Source organism: Lithobates pipiens, unplaced genomic scaffold, assembly GCF_037356315.1.
Source record: "Lithobates pipiens isolate NorthernLeopardFrog02 unplaced genomic scaffold, aLitPip1_a1.2 Scaffold_16, whole genome shotgun sequence".
NCBI classification, from domain to species: domain Eukaryota; kingdom Metazoa; phylum Chordata; class Amphibia; order Anura; family Ranidae; genus Lithobates; species Lithobates pipiens.
Genome location: NW_027507748.1, coordinates 402,514,549 through 402,523,144, shown reverse-complemented (window position 1 = coordinate 402,523,144; position 8,596 = coordinate 402,514,549).

The window sequence follows — 8,596 nt, the reverse complement described above, 5'->3', positions numbered from 1 at the left end:
GCCCACTGGGTGAACCTTCTGACGGCCGTCAAGCATGTAACCCGTGGCACCCGTGTAGATTTGGTTTTACCGCCACGGATTGCATGCAGGCCTGACTCTTCTTCTCCTCCTCCTACTCCATCCTCCTCCCTCTCCTCCTCAGCTGCCTCCTCCTTTTCCGCTGCTAGCGTCTCTTCCACTGCACCGCCCAAGCTCCCCAGAACCTATTCCACATGCCAGGTGAGACGTTGCCATGCCGTGCTGCGTCTGTTGTGCCTGGAAGCAAAGAGCCACACTGGCCCGGCACTCCTTTCAGCTTTGCGTTCACAGGCAGATGAGTGGCTAACACCGCTCAATTTGACAGTTGGTAAAGTGGTGTGTGACAACGGTGCCAATCTGCTTAGCGCATTGAAACAGGGCAAAATCACGCACGTGCCGTGCATGGCACACGTCTTAAACTTGGTCGTGCAGCGATTCCTTGTCAAATACCCTGGGGTCCAGGACATCTTGCGGCAGGCAAGGAAAATCTCGGCCCATTTCAGAAGATCTTACACGGCCATGGCTCGCCTTGCTGACATTCAGCGGCGACACCATCTGCCGGTCAGACGTCTTATTTGCGATTGCCCGACGCGATGGAACTCAACCTTCTATATGCTTGATAGGCTGCTCCAGCAGAAACGTGCAGTTAACGTCTACCTGTATGAACTCTGCGAAAGAAACGGTTCTGGGGAGCTGGGTTTTTTTTCACCGCGCCAGTGGCTGCTCATGCGCGACACATGCAGACTTCTGCGGCCATTTGAGGAGATCACCAAACTGGTCAGTCGCAGCCATGGCGCCATCAGTGACATGGTACCTTATGCCTTCTTTCTGGAGCGTGCATTGCGTCGTGTCATTGATCAGGCTGTGGAGGAGCAGGAGCGGGAAGATGAGGAAGTCGCAATGCTGGATGAATTCCCAGGGGGGGCTACTCTATCTGAGACAAGTCAACAACAGGAGTCTGATGAGGAGTCAGAGGAGGATGGTGCCGGGGCGGATGAGCAGGAGCAAGAAGAGCATGCTTTAAACCTTTCTGGGATCCCTGTTGTGCGAGGATGGGGAGAGGAGAATGAAGAGGACGACATTATCCTGGATGATGAGCAGGAGCCAGGCCACCACACCGCTTCCACTTTAGTGCAAATGGGGGCCTTCATGCTCCAGTGTTTTAATAGGGACCCCCGTATAAAAAGCATGAGGGTCAAGGACCAGTACTGGGTGGCAACGTACTTAGACCCCCGGTACAAACACAAAATGGCGGAAATGTTACCGCCGTCGCAGAGGGCTGTCAGAATGCAGCACTTCCAGGCCTTGCTTCGAGAAATGCTGCATTCTGCTTTTGCGTGCGCTGGCAGAGGAGCAATTCCCACTCCCAGAGAAGGATTTGCGGGTACCAATCCAACAGCGCCTGCAAGAAGAGGCCGGTTTGAAGATGTGTTGGTGACTTCGGATATGAGGTCATTCTTTCAGCCGACCCATCGACAGGTGTCATCCGGATCCAGCATCAGGGAACGCCTAGACCGTCAGGTGTCCGACTACATTGGGTTAACGGCCGATGTGGACGCTCTGAGGAGTGATGAACCCCTAGACTACTGGGTGGGCAGGCTTGACCTCTGGCCAGAGCTTGCCCAATTTGCAATCGAACTGTTGGCTTGCCCCTCATCCAGTGTCCTGTCCGAAAGGACGTTCAGCGCAGCAGGGGGGATTGTGACCGATAAGCGTACTCGCCTAGCTCACCACAGTGTTAACTACCTCACATTTCTAAAAATGAATGAGGCATGGATCTCGGAGGAATTCAACACATGTGATCAGTAGACCATGTATATGTCTATAAACAATTTTTGGAATCAAGCACACAGACCTTCTTAATTCATTTGGCTCACTTCCCTGACCCAAAAAAGCACACCGTACTATATGCCCCTACCCTCCTCTTTGAAGAGGTTGAGCGGTGTCATATTTCTACTGGGGCTGCTTATTATGAGGGGTTCCCACCATCCCTGTGCTGTGCTGACTTCCTCCTGGGTGTTCTTATTATGAGGGGCTCCCACCATCCCTGTGCTGTGCTGACTTCCTCCTGGGGGTTCTTATTATGAGGGGATCACACCATCCCTGTGCTGTGCTGACTTCCTCCTGGGGCTGCTTACGGTGCTGCTGTCAGCGCTGTATGTCACGGAGCTGCTGTCAGCGCTGTATGTCACGGAGCTGCTGTCAGCGCTGTATGTCACGGAGCTGCTGTCAGCGCTGTATGTCACGGAGCTGCTGTCAGCGCTGTATGTCACGGAGCTGCTGTCAGCGCTGTATGTCACGGAGCTGCTGTCAGCGCTGTATGTCACGGAGCTGCTGTCAGCGCTGTATGTCACGGAGCTGCTGTCAGCGCTGTATGTCACGGAGCTGCTGTCAGCGCTGTATGTCACGGAGCTGCTGTCAGCGCTGTATGTCACGGTGCTGCTGTCAGCGCTGTATGTCACGGAGCTGCTGTCAGCGCTGTATGTCACGGAGCTGCTGTCAGTGCTGTATGTCACGGAGCTGCTGTCAGCGCTGTATGTCACGGAGCTGCTGTCAGCGCTGTATGTCACGGAGCTGCTGTCAGCGCTGTATGTCACGGTGCTGCTGTCAGCGCTGTATGTCACGGAGCTGCTGTCAGCGCTGTATGTCACGGAGCTGCTGTCAGCGCTGTATGTCACGGAGCTGCTGTCAGCGCTGTATGTCACGGAGCTGCTGTCAGCGCTGTATGTCACGGAGCTGCTGTCAGCGCTGTATGTCACGGTGCTGATGTCAGTGCTCTGTATTACGGTGCTGCTGTCAGTGCTCTGTATCTCCTGCACCCTCTTGTTTGCCTACCCTGGTCCCTGACCTTCCCTCTCCTCCATTGCCTTCATTAGCTCCATAGTCCTGAATTGTCAGAACAATTTCCCAAATAAAAAAAAAATGCTTGTAGTTATCGATCCCAAATTCACCTCATACATGTATTATGCTATTGTCCAGGTGGTGGGACTACGTGCTACCCCCTAATAATTACCCCGTGGCCGCAAATTCGACCTAAAGGTTTGCGAAATTCGCCTCCCATTGAAGTCAATGGAGCCCGCGGCGAACGGTCGTTTTCGCGAACGTTTGTGTCCGTTCGCGTTTCGCGTTCGCGAAACGTCCCGTCGGAAGTTCGTCCATCACTACTCCTATATATATGTTTGAACTATTAAAGATACCGTTAGTGAACCTCACCTTTTAACAGGCCTAAAATGGATCTATATTAATGATGTATCCCTTACCCTAATATCTGGACCTCTGAGTCATAAGTCAGATATAAAAGGAGGAAAATTAAGAATAATGATAAATAATAACAATAGTTCCACTAAATATGTTAGATTCCACTCAATTGTGCAAGTTTTCCCTCACAAGTGTCAGTTAACTAATTTCCCAAAAAATGTATCATATAATCGTTCTATACAGTACCGTGACAATATCTATGTAAATATAAAACAACATCTATCAACTGATATAGATAAGAATTAATCAATCCTTAGATCATTAATCCACATATGGGTGATTTCTATATAATCATTACCAAAGGAATAATATCAACAAGAAAAAGAAAAAATTGTTCCCCCTATTTTTTTAAAAACAGCGTGAGGTAAATTTCTATATATACCAATTATATGTGAACCATATACAAGTAGTCCAAAATTATATCAAAAATGGTGAAAAAAACTGTGAAAAAAATCCCTATTCACATGAGAAGTATACCAGCGTGAAAACCCCAAAAAATTTTTATAATGAAGCTAGAAAAGCTAAAAAAAGGAGAAAGGGACCAAATAGTCCTCAATAGTTCTTCCATCAAATGTACAAAGACATGCAAATATCCCACTCAGGGAAATCAAAGAGGGTGACTTTCGTGATCATGAGAATTTATGGTGACTTCCGTGCTCATTCGCCCTCTTGGGTCCCCACTCACTAGATCCACGCACGGTTGTAAGCTTATGGGTTCTGCTCCATGTTGCACTTTGCTGTTAAGGGTTCCACCACTCGCCTGTATCTTCCGCGTTCTGCCGCAGGTTTTTGTTCGTTGTGCAGGAAACCTTATGCCCGGTGGTAGTTCAGAACCAGTAGAGGCAATGGGGGCAATATATATATACTTTTGTTTTGTTTTGTTTTTTACATTGTCACGTTAAAAAAAAAAAATTCTGATCACTTTTATTGGTGTTACAAGGAATGTAAACATCCTCTTTATGGACAGATCGGGGGTCTAAAAGACCCTCGATCCCTCCTTTGCACTTCAAAGTATTCAGATCTAGCCGGCGGAATTGTCGCATTCCGGATGGGACAGGAAGCCTGGAAAGAAAGGCAGAAGGCAACGGGAGGGGGGACATCTCCTCCTGTTCGTTTGGGATAACAACCAACCGGCTTTCAGCCGCATCGGTTGGCATCACTGTGGTGTAACCCCTGAAATCCAAGGCCGCTAATGTGCGTATGGTTGGCGCTAAGGGGTTAATATTGACATATTCATATGCTAAAAGGCAAAAGAGATTTACCTCTCAGATGGACAAAACCCCAAGGTGATAGCTTTACTCATAACTCCTATATAAGCTTGAAAATTAGGGAATCAAACGACAGAATTTAAGATGATACAGGGTCCCAATACACATGCACAATGTCTGGCCACATCTGTCAATCTTCTGGAGGTCCCACCTATGTCACATGCCAGAATTTATTCATGCTGATAGCAGAGGAACAAAGCAGCAGACAGAAATTATACTTGGTGCTTTAGACAGAGACAAGTAGACACTGTAGAGCAGGCATGTCCAAAGTCCCCCCGCGGGCCAATAGCGGCCCGCGGCCTGGTTTTGAATGGCCCACCTGGTTATTTGGACATACATATCTTTTGTGGCCCCGACGATCTCCCAGTGCCGGGGCCACAAAAGATGTATATGCTTCGGAAGGGACAGGGAGGAGGCGGGACGGAGCGCCGTACACAGGAGAATTTCTTGTTTATGGGCAGCCTCTGTAATAGGAAGTTCCGTCTCCAGCGCTGCCATTGGACAATTGTTCTGTCCATCAAAGGAGGTGGGACTTTCTATTAAAGAGGCCGCTGTGTAAACAGGAGATTCTCCTTTGGCGCTCGTCAGTGCATTCCTGACAATGGTGCTGCGTTCCTGACAATGGTGCTGCGTTGCTGGCAATGGTTGTGCATTCCTGGTTATGATGGTGCATTCCTGGCAATGGTGGGGGCATTCCTGGCTGTGGTGAGTGCGTTCCTGGCTATGGTGCTGCGTTCCTGGCTATGGTGCTGCGTTCCTAGCAATGGTTAGGCTACATTCATGGCAATGGTGGGTCTGCAGATGGGCCCTGATTAGGCTGCATTGATGGGCACTGACCATTATTTTGCTTCACAGTTCTTTTTTTTAAATTAAAAAAAAAATTCCTGAAACTTCCCTCTTAAAGTGAAGGTGCATGTTATACGCCAATTAATATGCCAATTAATATCCAAATAATACGCCCAAGCTCATCTCTTCCCACACACAGCCACAAAGGCAAGAGAATTCTTGTTGGGCAGTGTATTAGAGCTCGAACGAACACACTTAGACCGAATTTTAACGGTTCAAAGAATGTCAAGCAAAATGGTCGGCCCTCACGTATGTTCACTTCATCAAATCCCTCCCTCTTTGAAAAAAGTTTGGACACCCCTGCTGTAGAGGGATATACTTTGCTCATATTGCATGTCTGAGGTTTACCAGCACTTTGAATATAGGAGGAAGAGCTGAGTTTTTTTTTTCATGTTCAGATCTGCACAGTGAGAAACAGGAGTAAAGACTAAAGCTGGCTATATATGGATGTAGCCAGGCACTGGCTAGTCTGCCAGTGCCATCAAGGGGCATTCTTTAAACACTTCAGCCCAGAAAGGATTTGCCCCCTTAACAACCAGGCCATTTTTTGTGATTTTTTTGCACTGCGTTGCTTTAACAATTGCGTCGCTGTACCCAAACAATTTTTTTCTTTACCCACAAATAGAGCTTTCTTTTGGTGGTATTTGATCACCTCTGCGGTTTTTATTTTTTTGCTCTATAAACAAAAAGACCAACAATTTAAAAATAAAAACAATTTCTACTATTATTATTATTATAATACAGGATTTACAGTGGGGACGGAAAGTATTCAGACCCCCTTATATTTTTCACTCTTTGTTATATTGCAGCCCTTTGCTAAAATAATTTAGGTTAATTTTTTTCCTCATTAATTTACACATAGCACCCCATATTGAGAGAAAAACACAGAATTGTTGAAATTTTTGCAGATTTATTAAAAAAGAAAAACTGAAATATCACATGGTCCTAAGTATTCAGACCCTTTGCTGTGACACTCATATATTTAACTAAATATTTAACATATATTTAAGGTGCTGTCCATTTCCTCTGATCATCCTTGAGATGGTTCTACGCCTTCATTTGAATCCAGCTGTGTTTGATTATACTGATTGGACTTGATTAGGAAAGTCACACACCTGTCTATATAAGACCTTACAGCTCACAGTGCATGTCAGAGCAAATGAGAATCATGAGGTCAGAAGGAACTGCCTAGCACAGATCTGGCCAAGGTTACAAAAAAATGTCTGCTGCAGTTAAGGTTACTAAGAGCACAGTGGCCTCTAATCCTTAAATGGAAGATTTTTGGGATGACCAGAACCCTTCCTAGAGCTGGCTGACTGGCCAAACTGATCTATAGGGGGAGAAAAGCCTTGGTGAGAGAAGTAAAGAAGAACCCAAAGATCACTGTGGCTGAGCTCCAGAGTCAGGGCTTTATGGCAGAGTGACCTGACGGAAGCCTCTCCTCAGTGCAAGACACATGAAAGCCCACATGGAGTTTGCTAAAAAAAAACAAACAACTGAAGGACTCCAAGATGATGAGAAAGAAGATTGTCTGGTCTGATGAGACCAAGATAGAATTTTTTGGCCCTGCTTGGCACTTTACAACATCAGGGAAGACAGTACAGTTACAATACAATACAGGAGGGATCAGAAGGCCCTGCTCGTTAGAGCTTACAATCTAGAAGGGAGGATCAAGTGGAACAAAGGGTAGTAGCTATGGGGGATGATCAGATGAACAAAATCAAAATACAGTTGTTAGGTGTGGGTAGGATAGGATTCTCTGAAAAGGAGGGTTGTCAGGGATCGTCTAAAAGCTAATACAGTAGGAGATAGATGGACAGATTGGGGTAAGGGGTTCCATAGGCTTGGAGAGGCTCTGAAAAAGTCCTGGAGACGAGCATGGGAGGAGATGATGAGTGAGCTAAAGAGCAGGAGGTCTTGAGAAGAACGAATAGAACAATTAGGTTGGTGTTTTGAGATTAGGTCAGTGATGTAGCTGGGGGCAGAGTTATGGATTGCATTGTAGATAGTTGTTAAATTCAAAATACTATTTTTTTGTGTGAGTGGAAGCCAGTGGAGAGATTGACAGAGAGGAGTAGCAGAGACAGAGCGGTTGGTAAGCTGGATGAGTCTGGCAGCAGCATTCATGATGAACTGAAGGGGGGATAGAGTATGCAGAGGTAGGACAATGATGAGGGAGTTGCAGTAATCAAGGTGAGAGATAACCAGGGAGAGAATTAAGAGCTCTGTTGTGTCATTGGCTAGAAAGGGGCGTATTTTGGAGATGTTCCGGAGGTTTAGGTGGCAAGATTTGGACAGTGATCGGACGTAAGGCTTAAAGGAGAGTCCAGGACTACTACTAGGATCTTGGCATGTGGGGATGGGTTGATAGTTGTGCCATCAATTTTGACAGAGAGATCAGGGGAAGTGGCACGTGGGGGAGGAAAAATGATAAGTTTGGTTTTGGATAGATTAAATTTGAGGAAGGGGTGTGACATCCAGACTGATATATCTGATAGTAAAATAGTGATAAGTGAGGAGACTGAAGGAGTGAGTTGAGGGGTAGAGAAAAAGATTTGAGTGTTGTCAGCGTAGAGATGGTATTGGACCATCAGCTGACCCAGGGAGGAGGTGTAGATTGAAAAAGGGAGAGGTCCAAGAACAGAACCTTGGGGGACCCCAGCAGAGAAAGGAAGTAGAGAGGAGGAAGTACAATTGTAGGTAACGCTAAAGGTGCGGTTAAATAAGTAGTAATCGAACCAGTGAAGAGTACAGTCACGGAGACCAAAGGCATGACGTTTTTTGAGGAGGAGGGGGTGGTCAACCGTATCAAAGGCAGCAGAGAGGTCCAGGAGTAGGAGTACAGAATAGTGTCCCTTAGTTTTGGTCATTAATAGATCGGTTGTTAGTTTTAGGAGAGCAGTTTCTGTGGAATGTTGAGGACGAAATCCAGACTGAAGGGGATCAAGAAGGCTATTATCAGCAAGGTGGACACTCAGTCGGTTGTGGACTAGACGTTCAAGGAGTTTGGATAAAAAGGGGAGCGATGAGATGGGGAGTAGGTTGTTAAGATTGTATGGGTCCAGTGAGGGCTTTTTAAGTATGGGGCTGACAAGTGCATGCTTTAAAGAGTTGGGGAAGATGCCAGAAGAGAGGGAGAGATTGAAGATATGGGTTAGAGAGTGTAGAGTAGAGCTAGAGGGTGAATGTAGCATTTATGAGGGAAC